Source organism: Zingiber officinale, chromosome 8A, assembly GCF_018446385.1.
Source record: "Zingiber officinale cultivar Zhangliang chromosome 8A, Zo_v1.1, whole genome shotgun sequence".
Classification (NCBI taxonomy): domain Eukaryota; kingdom Viridiplantae; phylum Streptophyta; class Magnoliopsida; order Zingiberales; family Zingiberaceae; genus Zingiber; species Zingiber officinale.
This window is the reverse complement of record NC_056000.1, coordinates 27,010,287-27,026,830: the sequence shown is the minus strand read 5'-3', so window position 1 is coordinate 27,026,830 and position 16,544 is coordinate 27,010,287.

Sequence of the window (16,544 nt, the reverse complement as noted above, 5' to 3'; positions counted from 1 at the left end):
AATCGAATCATAAAATCGAAAAAACAACTTTGAATCACAAATCCGAAAATCTAGAATCACTAGCCTCTTGTATTTGGTATTTCAAAATCCATACAAAGAAAACTAGTATGATACGGAATAGAATTACTAGTTATACTTTTCTTTGTAAACAACAACCTCTTGATCTTCTATCGTATTCCTCTTCTTATCTTGGACGTCGTGTGGGCGACGATCTACCAAGATGAGAACCACCACCACCTTCCTCCTTGCAAGTTTCGGCCACCAACCTTCAAGCTCCAAGGGATGCTAGAACAAAGCCTCCTTTCTCTCCTTCTTCTCCAAGCAAAATCCGGCCACCACAAGAGCTTCAAGATAGGGTGCCACCGGCCACTAAAGAAGAAGAGAAAAGGAAGACTAGGGGTCGGCCACACCAAGGAAGAGAAGAGAGGGAATAATAGATGTTAGGTTATGAGGTGAGGCATCTCTACCCTCTCTTTTATATTCCTTGGTCTTGGCATATAAGGAAAGTTTTAATAAAAACTTCCTTATTCTTCTTGCCAATAAAAAGGAAATTTAAACAACAATTTCCTTTTTAAACTTCAATGGTCGGTCACCATCTTGAGCTCCAAACAAGGAAAGTTTTAAATACAAAATTAAAACTTCCTAATTTGTTTTCAGAAATTTTTAAAATAAAATTTCTCTTTAAAAATTCTCTTCATGGTTGGTTATAAAAGGAAACTTTTATAAATTAAAATCTCTCTATTAAAATATGTGGATGATTACAAAAAGGAAAATTTTCTCCAAAATTAAAATCTTCCTTTCAATTTACAAATAAGGAAAGATATCAAATCTTTCTTTTAATCTTTTGTAGAAAGCTATAAAAGGAAAAAATTTATAATTTTTAAAACTCTCTTTTAAATCATGAGCATGGTTGCAAAAAAGGAAAGTTTTATCAAAAATTAAAATCTTCCTTTTAACTACAAATAAGGAAAGATATCAAACATTTCTCTTAATCCTTTGTAGAAAGCTATAAAATGAAAGATTTAAATTTTTAAACTCTCTTTTAAAACCATGGCTTCCACATAAGAAAAGATTTTAAAAAATAAAATCCTTTTATTTTGTATGGCTGGCCACACCAAGCTTGGGCTCCAAGCTATGGTCGGCCACCCTACTTGGCTCAAGCCTTTGGCTTGGCCGGCCCAACCTTGGGCTCCAAGCTTGCTTGGTCGGCCACCTAAGGGTGGGTAGAAAGTGGGTATTTGGTGGATATAATTCTCTATAAATAAGAGGCTATGATAGGGACCGAGAGGAGGAATTGGTTTTGGTCTCCCGATGAAATTAAGCTTCCCGTGTTCGCCCCGAACACCCAACTTAATTTCATCAATAATAATTCATACCACTAAAGAATTATTATTAAACTACCGCATCAATCCCAAATTACATTTTGGGCTGCTTCTTATCATGAGTGTGTTAATCTCCCTGTGTTTAAGATGTCGAATGTCCACTAATTAAATGAGTTACTGACAACTCACTTTAACTAATATCTTAGTCCAAGAGTAGTACCACTCAACCTTATCATCATGTTAGACTAAGTCCACCTACAGGGTTTACATGACAATCCTTATGAGCTTCTCTTGGGGACATTATCAGCCTAGATTATTAGGACACAGTTTCCTTCTATAATCAACAACACACGCTATAAATAATATCATTTCCCAACTTATCAGACCTCTTGATTTATCGAACTAAATCTCACCCATTGATAAGTCAAAGAAATAAATACTAGATATATGTGCTTGTTATTATATCAGGATTAAGAGCACACACTTCCACAATAACAAAGATCTTGTTCTTTTATTCAGTCAGTATAAAAAGAACTTACCTTAAATGGTCCAGTTCAATACACTCTGAGTGTACTAGTGTAATTTTATAGTTAAGATAAACTAATACCAAATTACACTACGACTATTCCAATGGTTTGTTCTTATCCATCTTAGTCGTGAGCAACTATTTATAATTTATAAAAAATGATAACATTATCTTCTGTGTGTGACACCACACACCATGTTATCTACAATATAAATTAATTGAACAACTACACTTAGCATAAATGTAGACATTTGACCAATGTGATTCTTTATTTCAAAAATAAATGTTTATACAAAAGCTAGGCTTTTAGTATACACTCTAACACTTCGGACTCCATCTTCTTCCTCTAGTTTCTTGCTCTCTTGGTGGTTAGTCCATAGAAGAGCGACATCGCTCTGATACTAATTGTTGGGACCGATGTGCCCGCTAGAGGGGTGGTGAATAGCGGCTCATCACGCGCTCGTCGGTTGCGTCTTGATGATGATATGCAGCGAAAATAAAATACAAGACTCACACAACGCTAACAAGTAGATTTACTTGGTATCCACCTCAAGAAGAGGTGACTAATCCAAAGATCCACACATGACACGCTATCTCCATTAATGAAAACCTCCTTCTCGGTCGCAGCCGGAGGCGGAGAAGCCTCATACAAACTCACACACAACACAAACACAAATACAAATACAAGAAGAAACTCTAAGAATACAAGTGAATACACCTTTCTTCTTGCTACTTGTTGTTGCCTCTTGAACCTTGAAGATGCCCCTCAAGTGCTTTCAAGAACTGGCATGAGTGTTGGAGAAATCGCTGTGAAGATCGTTGAAAAATCACAGGAAGAAATCGCAAAGATCTGGCGAAGAAAACGCTCTGCCCAGGCTATATACAGTGCCTCCAATCGATTGAAATCAACCCCAATCGATTGCCACGTCAGCACCGCGCCATCGCAGTTGTCCATCATCTGCATCCTGCGCAACGGTCACTTCCCAATCGATCGACCGATCGATTGGGACTACCTGAATCGATCGCTCGATCGATTCAGTGCCTTTCTGCGCTCTCGCGTCCGCGTGAGAGCTTCTGCTGCCCAATCGATCAACCGATCGATTGGCAGCTCCCAATCGATCGCCCGATTGATTGAAAAAGTCTCTGTGCTCGCAATTTCATATTCCAATCGATCGACCGATCGATTGATTCTTCCCACAATCGCAGCACAGTCCAAATCGATCGACTGATCGATTTGGACCCTGTTCAATCGATCGTTCGATCGATTGAACACTCTGAACTTGACTCAAACTCAAGTCCAAAGTCCCAAACCCAACTTTCGATCAATCATGACCTGTCGAGTCTCCATGCCTAGCATTTGGCCACACCCGACCAATCTCGAACTAGCCTTCTAGCCTCCTCCATCAGCCTTGCATCCCTCGGATATCTCCCCATCCTTCACGCCTTGCCTTCAGGAGCTTCCTTCGGCCTCATCCTAGTTGTCGAGTCTTCCTTGCCAAGTCATACCAGGACTTACCCTGCCAAGACCACATGCTTGGACTTTCCAATTGCCTGGCTCCTCACCAGGACTTTCTCCTTTGCCAAGATCACACTTGAACTTTCCAACTGTCTGGTTCCTCACAAGGACTTTCTCCTGCCTAGCTCCTCACTAGGACTTTCTCGTTGTCTGGCTCCTCACCAGGACTTTCTCCTTTGCCAAGATCACACTTGGACTTTCCAACTGTCTGGCTCCTCACCAACTGCCTAGGACTTTCTCGCTGCCTGGCTCCTCACCAGGACTTTCCAAATGCCTAACATCTAGTTAGGACTTTCCCAGTCAAGTCTCCTGTCAACCTTGACCTACTTGATTTGTCTTCTCATCAACCTGGTCAACCCTTTGACCATCTCCATAACCGGACGATTGTTCCAACAATCTCCTTATATTGTCAAACATCAAAACTCAAATCCTGACTCAAGCTTGACTCAACTCAAGTTTAGTCAAACTGATCAAACTTGACCTAGAAAAATTGCCCCAACACATAGTACATCTAAAATTTTAGCATAAAGTTTATATCATCCATACAAGATATCCTGACAAAAATCCAATATATAAAAAAACATACCTTACTTTAGATTTTGGATATCTTAATATGGTGATAGAAATATGTAAGATCTGAAAATGATCATGGAAAATTATAATAGAATTAGAGATCTATATAATTTTTTTTAAAAAATAATAGTAATATTTTTGACTGAAACACAGAGAAAAAATTAAAAGCTAAGATAAAAGATAACATATCTCAAAATGATCTACTTAGTAGGGGAATCGTCGGGATCCTCAGTCTCTTAGGACTCAAAATGATGTAGGCGCGACATCTGTGAATCGGGAGTGAACACTACTGTAAACGCTTGCATATAGTGAACTATCTCCTTAATTCAAGCATGTCACTTGCCCATCTCTCATACCTTTGCGTCCCTCTCAACCATTATTTCTTCCAATGATGAGAGTTGAGTCAATAAATCTTGATTTTCCACCCGTAATGCGTATACCTCAGTATATGAGGTAGAGGAACTAGGACACCCCCTGACCCCTGGAGCCCTCATTGTGTCAAAGATAACTTTGGCCAAAGAGTCAAACCCGTAGAGAGAGGTCTTCTTCCTTCTACCAACGACATCATAGTAAATGTCATTAACCTCATTAGTGGAAAGAGGTTGTGACCCCTCTTCATGTGCACTAGGCTAAGATGCCTGTGCAATTCTAGTGGACATTACTTTCCATGTCAAAATAATAATTTTATTAACCTCCACATAAAGTCTACAAATATATACAAAAAAATAATATTCTTATGTTAATTGCTAAGAAATGTCGATCGACAACTGACTCATCCTTCTTCTTATAGGTTTTGTTAAATATCTCTCCACAAGTGGTAGGTCTCTGTAATTCAGCAGCTTACGTATAGAGAATGCAAGTACATTAAAACTAATAAAAATATATATATAAGAAATTTTTATATAACTTAATTTTAAATTTACCAAGTCAAAGGCATGTCCCACGATAGAACAGGATCCAACAGTATACTGTGTGGTTGTGGATCCGGTGCTCAGCCCAGCAGGCTTTGAATTGGGATTGTCTCGAGCAATTGATGAATAGGACTGTCAATGTTGGGCAACCCAAATGGCCCCTAAGCCTCCCAAACTACATCAGGGAACTCAAATGGCCTGGTGCCCCTCCTTCTCCACTTGTATAACATGTTCCTATACAGTTTAGCGTAGTTGTTGTTCCAATTTTTTTTTAAATTCAACCACACCACCCTCCTCCTAAACATACCTCTTCTACAATAATATATTTTTAGAATTAGTATCATGTTAATTTTAAATTACAAAATACATTTTATATTCAAAATACTTACCAATAATTCACCATAATAGAAGTCATTCATATCCTGATATGCAAGCCTCTATATAGTACCAAATAGGGATAATCATTCTTTAAACCTATTGGATATGTAGGATACAACCTGATGGTCATCTAAGACAAAGTTATATGGAAAATTATCATGTATGAGATATGTGTGATAAATAAAAAGAAGATTAAGTACTGGAATAATTACTAAATATATAAATACTTATTAGTCACTAGAAACTCTCAAAAAAATCTAGCCACCATGTGCTCTATGTCCTGACAGCATAACTATATATACAAAATCACAGTATAAGACACACATTTGAAATAATAATATGTTCTAACTAGGGGATGAAAAAAAATCCATATAATATACTATGATATTATTACTAATTTTTAATCACCTGATGTCATTCTGAATCAACTAAATTAATATTGTGCAAGTTCTCATCACTAGACTCTATTAGTATATCAACCTCCTCACTTCTAGATATCTCTCCATCATCTATTTCTTCATAAGTGATATTAACATCTATAAATAATTGTGATGTAGATTGTATTTCTGAATCAACTGAGTATATCTCGACTTCTTTATTTTGATATGCATCATGGTTTTGAGAAATTATGGTGTTCGACATTTTTATAGTTGATTGAGGCTTTATTTGATACACTGCAAACCATATACTAGGTCTTCTTCTCTTCGTTGGGTACTCAAGATAGAATAATTAACCAGCTTGCACCACGAAGATAAAAAGCTCAAACTTGTTGAATCTTTTATTTGTGTTAACCTCAACTAATTTGTAGAAACGATGTATTCTAGTACCTATTCTTAGAGTTAGATCATACCCTGAACATCTGAATAATACACACATTTTTAAAGGTAAAGCAGAATACTTAACCTCCATGATTTTCTCATGTCTACCATAATGATCAAATTAAATATCATTGTTATTTATGGATCATTTTACGTAAACAGTAGAATTATACATAAGCCATTGTGAATCGTTCACATGAAATTTAAATTCATTAACATAATAACCTAAGTAGACTATTATGTTATGGAAAGGTCCTAATGCAAGATCTTTTAGCCTTTCATCTTGCACATTTGATATTCTACGGTAATTCGCTTATAAGAGTAGTTATGATATAAATTATATGTATATATAGTACAGTTGCATTGTAATAAATAATTTAATCGCTAATTTACATAAATTTGAAACCAAAATCCAAATTCATCCTTTAACTTGTAATCTACCTCACTTGCACTTATTGATGGATTTTGTAAGTGTAGTTATTGTTCGTGCAAGCTATCAAAGAATATAATTTGAAGACATATTAGACAACATGTCAAATATACAGACAGCCATGTGTGTGTATATATTTGAATTATTACCTTATGTATGGTTTAACATCTTTACAGTTCAGGAGTATATATGTTTGCAGTATGATATTCTTGTTTATTTAACCGTCTAGAAATAATTACACTCATTGTCTTACCAGAAAACTTGAAATAGAAAGCATCTCCGGATCAATTGGTTGACTATCATCGGAATTTCGAGAACACTTATGATTTCTAGTTTTCACATTATTAGCAAAATAATATGAGCAGAAGGAAGTTGCTTATTCAACCAAATATATAGTACATATTGATCCCTCAACTCTTACTTTATTACAAACATTATTCTTTAATTTTCTCAAAAACCCTTTCAAATGGATACATCCATTTGTATTGCACAAGACCTCCTAGTTGTACCTCACAATATAAATAAACAGGTAGATGTTCCATTGAATCAAAAAAATTATGTGAGAATATGTGCTTAAACTTGCAGAGTATCATTGGAATGTCTGTTTGAAGCTGAAGCATATCAAATGTCATAATAACTCTGAAAGTCAAATCTCTAAAAAAATAGACTCAATTCTGTAAGTGCTTGCCAAACATTATTAGGAAGTAGGTTATGGAAATCTATTAGAATTGGTCTTTGCATGAACATGTGACAATCGTGACTCTTCATTCCAAATATTTTAAATTTATTCATATCCACACAGTGAGACATATTTGAGGTATATCTATTAGGAAATTTGATTGCTTTCAACCAAGTACATAATGTTTACTTACCTTCTTTGTCCAATGTATAACAAGCCTTCGGATATTATCAGTTGTTTCATTCTGAAGCAACTTAGGTATGCTTACTAATTCTTTTAATTCCTCACATAATTTTATTGTATCTTTAGTTTTTCCATGAACATTCATCACAGTATTAAAGATGTTATTGAAGAAATTTTTATCAACATGCATCACATCTAAATTATGTTGAATGAGCAAATACTTCTAATATGGAAGCTCCCAAAATATGTTTCTTTTCCTCCAATCATAATTGTTCACTCTAACAATGTACATATTTATATCATCAAAATCGTCCTAATATATTGGTACAAATCTATATCTGTCAATTTCATTAAGAACTCCTTCACCTGACTTCCATACTGGGGGAATTTTCTTAACCATTTAATTCCTTTTGAAATATTTCTTATTTCGCCTGAATAGGTGATTAACTAGTAAAAATTTATGATGATTATCAAACCAGGATATCTTTCCACTACAAGATAATGAAAATACATCAGACTCCTCATGCAATATAGACATGCTAACTTGTCAACCGTGCTCCATCTTGACAACATTGAGTATACTGAAAAATCACCAATCATCCATAACAAAGCGGCATGCATTGTAAAATTTGATTTACTTACAATGTCATAAGTCTTCGACCTTATATTCCATAAATGATTCAGCTTTGCAATCAAAGGTTATAAAATCATAGTCATTTGCCCTTTTGGATTCTTAGGACCTAGAATAAGCACAGTAAAAAACATGAATTTGCCTTTCATGCATATCCATGGTAGTAAGTTATATGGTGTTAATATAACTGGCCAAAATAAATATTTTTGTCTATAACTTCCAAATGGCTGAAATTCATCTGCGAAAAGTCTAAGTCTCACATTACGTGATATATGTTGGTCCCGTGGCGGCTAGGTAGAGGGGATCAATAGCCTAAAATAAGAAAATGAACATCTTTCTTGACTTACAGCTTTATTAAAATAAACACTTGCATAAAAGAAATTAAGAAACTAATTAAAGAGAGAAAGAGATAGAGATTTTACTTGATTTGCAATTAGAAGATTGCTGATCCAAGACGTTGAAAGCCCACTAAAGTCTCCTTCAGGCGAAGAAGCCTCTTATAGTAGTCAAAGCACACAATTACAAAGATAAACTCAAATAGAATTGTGTTCAAGTGTTCTATTTAGCTTTTAGGATCACGGTTGTATTTATAGCCCTGATTGGGGTGTCTGGAAAGGTTCTAGGTGCCTGGACGTGGATAAAATTTTATTTAGGTCGCAACGGATCGTGACACATTAAATTTTGATAAACTTTCTGGTCTGGACACCTAAAGGGGTTCTGGGCGCCCGGGCAGTGTTGATACGACCCCCACTAGGCTAGGCGCCCAGGTGATCCGAGAGTGCCCGAACCAAAGTCAACCTCCCTGTTGACTTTTTGGTTCGGGCTCTCGCTCCGACTCTGCTCGCTTAGGTGATTTCGACCATCCTGAATAGGGCTCATCCAAACTCATTTTCTGACCTTCTCGACCAACCTTCCGCTCTGACTTCTTGTCCCTCAGAATCGCTACGCGCTTCCTTCTTGTCCGCCAGCATACTTCGCTCGCTTGGGTTATTTCGGTCATTCAGAATAGGACACACCCAAACTCACTTTCCTACCTTCTCAAGCAACCTTCCGCTCCAGCTTCTCGTCCCTCTAAATCGTTGCATGCTTACTTCTCGTCGGCCAGCGTACTCTTTCGCAGCACCTCGTCCCTTAGATACACCGAGCCCGTCGACTCTCTCTCGTGTCGTCTTTCTCGTTAGTTGCATCTTTCGCTCGACCTCCTCTACTACTAAGTTCCTGCACACTTAGACACAAGGATACCAAAATATAATAGGATCTAACTTGACTTGGTTAATCACATTAAAACTATCATGGAGTACTTACAATCTCTCTCTTTTTGATGTAAGCATTCCCAAGTTAAGTTAGGGTAAACCACAAACAAGTAACAGTAAAAAAGAATTGCAAGTACATGATTTTTAAAAAATGTACTACCCTCCCCCTACACTTAATATCTAATTATCCACCTTTGATCACATTAAAAATGGGGTATTCCATAAAAATAACTTTAAAATGAATTTAAATCATAGTCTAAGGGATAAAAATAAAATGATTATTATCTAAAAAATAAAAAATATTTTTAATTATTCAAAACTTCAAAGAATTTTTATAACGGTTAAGCATAAATATCCAAAGCTGAAATAAAATTTTCATGAAATTTTGAATTTAATTTAAGCAGTAATAAATAAAGATTCATTTTCACTAAAATTTTCTTAAAAATGGTTTCTGAACTCAAAAAATCATGAGAAGTTTTTTAATAATGTAATAGGAAGTATTTTTTAGAAAAAAAATAAACTTTCAAAAATTTAATTTTCAATAATTTTTAATATTAAAAATTTTTATTTGGATAAATAATTTATAGGAAATTTATCAATGGTCACAAAACTTTTGAGAATATATTTTAGATGGAGAAAATTATAAAGTTTCACAAAAAAATAAGTTTTGTGAAAAAATAGCATTGCAAGATATTTTTAAATTAAGAAATATAATTTTTTTGTTAGAAAATTAAAAACTAATATAATAATCAAAAATTATGATAATTTTTCTACCGATAGAAAATGAAGTCATCTTTCTAAAAAAATTTAAATTATAATTAATTTCTAACAAAAATTATACAAAGAAATATATTTGAAGGCATTAGACAATTTTAAAAAAAACTCTAATTCAATTAAAGAATAGTACATGCATAATGATTTTTAATTTAAACATGATTTTGGAACCCAATAGAGGTTCTCTTCAACTGGGTTAATTAAAAATTTTTTAAGAATATATTTTGGTGATAATTTTTTAATTTGGCGCTGATGATATCTAAAATGTCAATTTAATCGATTATAATTTCGAGCTTATTGAAAATATGGGCATGTAAGATTTTTTATTTCTATTTTTAATTTTTTTATTTTATCGAAATCTCCTAATCGATAAAACATTGCTAAAGTTCCTTTTTAACTTATTATTTTATTTTAATAAATTTTTATTTTCTATTTCTAATTTGCAAGAGTTTTTTGATAATATTTTTATAAATTTAAACAATTTATCCGAAGGTAGAGATCGTACCTGACTTACTTTGTCGATCTCAGAATCTTATGCTCCCCCTGTAGAGCTGCTTTCTTCTAATGTTCTTCCCCTTTCATTGATGCTCTCGATGCTCATCTTGTTGGTTGCTACTCCAGAATATCGTACTGGTTCCCCTGTACAAAAATTTTGTACAAGTCCTGAACCATTCCTAACAACGTATTGTGTTCTTTAGAAATTAAATTTGGAATCGCAAACAGAACTTAACATTATTGATTCCAAATTCAACTTATCTGTTCTTAGAGGTTTAGACCTGGATCACAAACGATGCTTAACATTATTGATCCAAATCCACCCATATTACAAATTCAATTAAATATTAATTTCAGAGATTGACTTCCAGGTTAAACATGGCGAGGCACTAGACCTTCTTGGGTATGGGAGCATCCACCACTTCCTAGACAAAGCCTTTCAACGAAATTTAATATTTAATTTCCTTATAGTAACCTTAGGTTTAACCAAAAAGAATAATCGAATCTCAAGTTCGAAAAACAAAAGAAACACAAAATCAAAAACATAAATTCGATAACCTAGATTTATTAGCCTCTTGTGTTTGGTATTTCAAAATCTAAATAAAAGGATGAACTAGTTATGATACGGAAACTAATAACTAATTATACCTTTTATAGCTTATAGACCTCACGATCTTCTACCATATTCCTCTTCTTATCTTGGACGACGTTGTTGATACAGTCTGACCTGGCTGTTGTTTTGATGTTGACACAGATTTAAGTTTGTATCAGATGTTAATTAAACTCGTTTTGATTAATGATCAAGGTTGATCAAGTGGAAGGGAAAAGTCTAAGTTGGAAACTTGGCACGCGAAGTCGGAGAGGACTCGGTAGCTCGTTCTCCGGACTAGGTCAGAGAGGGCTCGGTAGCTCGTTCTCTGGACCGGACGAAGTCGGAGAGGGCTCGGTAGCTCGTTCTCCGGACTAGGTCAGAGAGGGCTCGGTAGCTCATTCTCTGGACCTGACGAAGTCGGAGAGGGCTCGGTAGCTCGTTCTCCGGACTAGGTCAGAGAGGGCTAGGTAGCTCGTTCTCTGGACCTGACGTAGTCGGAGAGGGCTCGAGCCTGCCTCCTGACTAGGTCGAGAGGGCTCAGCTCGTTTTGGACCTGATGAAGTCGGAGAGGGCTCGTAGCTCGTTCTCCGGACTAGGTCGAGAGGGCTAGGTAGCTTGGCAACTGGAAGTCGGAGAGGGCTCGGTAGCTCGTTCTCCGGATTAGGTCAGAGAGGGACCTAAGTGGGCATTCCATGGTACATTGAATCGGTCGGCAGACCGATCCAGTGATACATAAGATAGTGGATCGGTCGGCAGACCGATCCAGTGAAACTAAGTTTCCATGGATCACTCAGTAGCACACTGAGTGTAATCTGATCGGTCTGGTGACCGATCAGGAAACACTCAGTAGCACACTGAGTGCAATCTGATCGGTCTGTAGACCGATCAGGAAACACTCAGTAGCACACTGAGTGTAATCTGATCGGTCTTGGAGACCGATCAGGAGATGCTATTGCGAAGAGAAGAAGGTTGGGATCGGTCGTGGAGACCGATCCAGCTGCGGCCTGATCGGTCTCCACGACCGATCAGACAACCTTCGGATCGATCAGGATATGTCCTGATCGGTCCATGGATCGGTCTGGTGACCGATCCACACACGATCCACATTGTTCGCTGTTTTTGCGATTTCTCCATTGATCTGCCTGATTCATGTGATATAATCTCTGTGCTGTTAGCTTTTGAGTTTGCAGGATCACAGGTATCATTCCAAGCCTAATTTCAAATTAAGTCCATAAGAGGAATACGACAAATGGTCTTTCTGCTGTGATTCGCGGTGCATGGTACATTTGAGGCATCAACGACTACTGGTGTGATCTGGCTGCGATCCGCTTGACTCCTAGTGATTGGTTCGAGCTCAGAAGACACCAGTGAAGACTGTGATTTCATTGGAGTGAGTTCAGAGAACGAGTAAGGAGGAAGAGGGATTGGCTGCAGCGATGATTCTGTGCAGATTGACCACGATCCGTGACAGCAGAGGACAGGGGCTTAAGAAGCAGTAAAAAGCGAGAGGAGAGAAAAAAGAAGCAAGTAAGAAAAAGAAAGTTCTGTTGATCGTTGAGCAGTGCTAAGTTCTTGAGCTCTCGGGTGAAAAACTGCTGTTTGTGAGTTCTCTGTTTCCACTGATCCTCGCGTGGTTGTAAGCGTTAGTTAATTCTTCTTTGCCACCGAGCTCTGTAAGTCTTGTGCTTTAACATATATATTTCTTGAGACTTTGTGGAGAGGTTACTCCACAGAGAAGGAGGATCTTGAGCCGGAATTTTTTCGGGGTGCGATCTACCGAAGATCGAGGGGTCGTCCACCTTACAGACACACCGAGGAGTAGGGGCAAGTTATCCCCGAACCTCGTAAATCCTTGTGTTAGTGTGCTTGTTTCCTCCTTGTTTTAGTTTCCTAATTTCGCTGTGCTAACAAGTTTCGTTGTAGAAATCCTTGTTAAAGTTTTTAAGAGGCTATTCACCCCCCTCTAGCCATCTAAGATCCTAACAAGTGGTATCAGAGCCTGGTGCTCTTCATCTGGACTAACATCCAAAGGAGCAAGAAGATGGCCATGAAGGAAGGATTCAGCACAAACAGACCACCCTTCTTCGATGGAGCAGATTTTCAGTACTGGAAGAGCCGCATGGAGTATTACCTCAAGACTGATATCTCCATGTGGTTCTCGGTCAAGGAAGGATTCACACCACCGAAGGACGAAGAAGGTAAGGAACTCGATTCATCAAGGTGGTCTACCGAACAAACTCGTAAAGGGCAAGCCGATGCCAAGGCGGTAGTCACCTTACAATGTGGGATTGCCAAGGACCAACTCGTCGAGGTAGGTCCATTCTCTAGTGCAAAAGATTTATGGAACAAGCTTATCGAGCTCCAAGAAGGAACTCGTGATTCTCGGATAGCCAAGAGGGACCTATTCTTGAATCAACTACAAAATCTCACCATGAAGGAAAACGAAACGGTAAGTGAACTACATGGGAGGTTCAAGGAAATCATCAATGGTCTACATTCCGTGGATGAACGCGTGGAGAATCGCGATCTAGTAAGGTACGCTCTTAAATCCTTTCCAAGGAATGCCTTGTGGTCATCTATGGTAGATGCCTACAAGGTTTCCAAGGATCTTTCCATTGTTAAATTAGATGAATTCTTTTGTGAAATGGAACTTCATGAACTTGCTAACAAAGGTCAAAGAGAGAAAGGTATTGCCTTAGTTGCAGGACCAAAGAACAAGGATGGAAGAAGAAAGAGGGAAAAGAAGAAGGAGAAAGAGATTTCTTCATCTACATCCTCCTCTGAGTCCGATGATGAAGGTGGATCATCACTACAAGAAAAAAGCCTTACAACAACGGTTTTTCATCGTTGTCGTAGCCCCTTTCGGACTGTTGTTAAAGGTTGTGTTGTTAAAGGGGGTACTCAAAGACAACGATTTTTAACCGTTGTCTTTGAAGACAAAGACAACAGTTTTTACAACGGTGAAAAACTGTTGTCTTTTCCTTCAAAGACAACAGTTTTTCACCGTTGTCTTTGAGCGTCTACCTTTAATAACAGGGTCTTCAACAACAGTTTTAAACTATTTACGACAACAGTGAAAAACCGTTGTCTTTTTTTGATAAAAAATAAAAAATATATTAAAATTTATTATACAATTTTCTAGTATTATAAATCATTCAAAATACTAAATTTGTAAATAAAAGTTAACATATAATTTTCTAACATTCGAAAATAATAGTTACAACATTCTGAAGAAATTTCAAAAGCAACCAACAAAATGACAACGATACTATTAAAACAAAGGTAGAACAACACAACATCCTAATCCTAGAAGAGTAACACAACATCCTAATCTTGATATCCAGTTTTGAAGAGTTGGAGCATTTGAACTACTTTTACCATGTACAACACTAGAAGAGTAACAAAACACTGCTTCTTAATTCTCCTAATCCTTCATCTTCTTCATCCTTGCCATGTTTGCATCATACTTGGATCGAAGTGGACCAAGTAGATAAAGAAAGAAGATAAACTAAATGTCTTCATCTTCTTCATCCTTGCTTCTTAATTCTCCTAATCCTTCATCTTCTTCATCCTTGCTTCTTAATTCTCCTAATCCTTCAAACTCCACCTGTAAGAAGAAGATAAAGAAATGTCACTTGATCTAACTAAATGCCTATGAATAATAAAAAAAATCTGAAATCTCATAAAGTAGACTTAATTCATTAATAATGCATCATATTGAATGTCTCTCCATGACTAGCTTAATAGCCTGTGCTATAGACATGTCTTCATTTGTTTCATACCTGAGTTTGTTAGCCTGTAAACGTTGAACAGTCATTTCACAAGAGAAATATTTCCAAGTTATCAGCACTGTAAATATAAGGTTAATAAAGAACTTGCCTCTTCCAGAATGGTTTCAAACACCTGACCAACTTTTTCCACTAGATCTTGAGGCACTTGATGTCCATCACCATCAAAGAGTGCGTAGCTGAAAAATAGAAGTAAATTTGTCTCCATAAGATTATAGTCTCCATGATCAGTGATATCTGTTAGTTATTCAATTAACCATTACCTCTCCAAGTCATGATCATACAAGACAGAATTGTCACCAGAAGTTCGATAAATTGGTAGACCAAGTCTTCCAATCCAAGATGCCAATGGATTCTCGTTGCAGACACCATGCAACCTGAAGTGTCCAAATTAAAACTTCTAGTCACTGAAATTTTGAAGGCTGGCCACAATCCTCTTCAGAAGGAATGAAAACAAAAACACAAAAAAAAGAAGCATACCAAGCTGCTCCCATGTCAACAGGAAAACCAAATGAGTAGTTAGTGTGAACTCGACCACCAATTCTATCCCGAGATTCTAAAAGCACAACCTAAGGAATAAAAAATAAACTTCCATGTGATACAAATTTACCCAGCCACTTCACACACTGCATTCATATCAGAACTTAGAATCTAATATGTAAAGGCAACTGAAAAAACTATTAATTTATATCGACATAACACCTGAAAAGCTGCATTTTTCAGCGCATGAGCAGCTGCAATCCCTGCAAATCCCTTAATATAAGTGAATATATACCACAAAACATAGGAGTTAAGAATTAAGACTAAGCATAAAGTTCAACATAATTATTAAACAAGTTCCACATGTAAATATAAAAGTCACAAAATTGATAATAATAGTTGTAGAATATTCGAATGTCAAAATGACAAATTAATATGTCATAATACTTATTTAGCAAGTTCACATAGATATAGTGAAAATTAAAGAAATGCACACTTATGATACAATAAGTAAATTTTGTTCCCATAGTAAGCTATTCTAAAGACATCATATATCGCCACAAGAACATATCACTTGAATATTATTATCAGCAAACACCAATAGATATTTTTACCGCTTTTTTATGCATAGCATGTCCTTGAAGAACCAGACCCTTCTTGTGAATTGTGATAATTAATTGAATCGTCCAGATTGTCATTCAACAACAACAAGTCTAGCTTTAGAGTTTGCAAAGTATATAACAAAAACTGGCTAACAAGGTTTGTTATTTTATTCATTGTGATATACTCTAAATTAAACTTCTCATACAGTTTAAATAGATGGATGAATTCTTAAAATATATTTCAAAGTAAGTGAACTATTGTTGTGATGAAGTGTATGTAGGCTTGAAAAATTCAGATGGAATAACCTGTTTGATGAGCACTACAGAAGAAAGTCATGTCTTGTGGAATGATAAATGAACAAGTGAAGTTGAGAACATAAAGAATAAGGCAAAAAAGAATTTTAAAAAAAAAAGCAAAAAAAGGCAGCAGATTCTTGGATACAATGTCGGGAGCAATGGAAATCTCTTTCTATTAGACATCAATTTCTTTAAGGCATTCCATCTCTTATCAGCTCACACAAACCAGCAGTAGAAGCATAAGAATGAAGAGAAGCATTATAAAAGGTAAGAAATCAACCGATTTGGTCGAACAC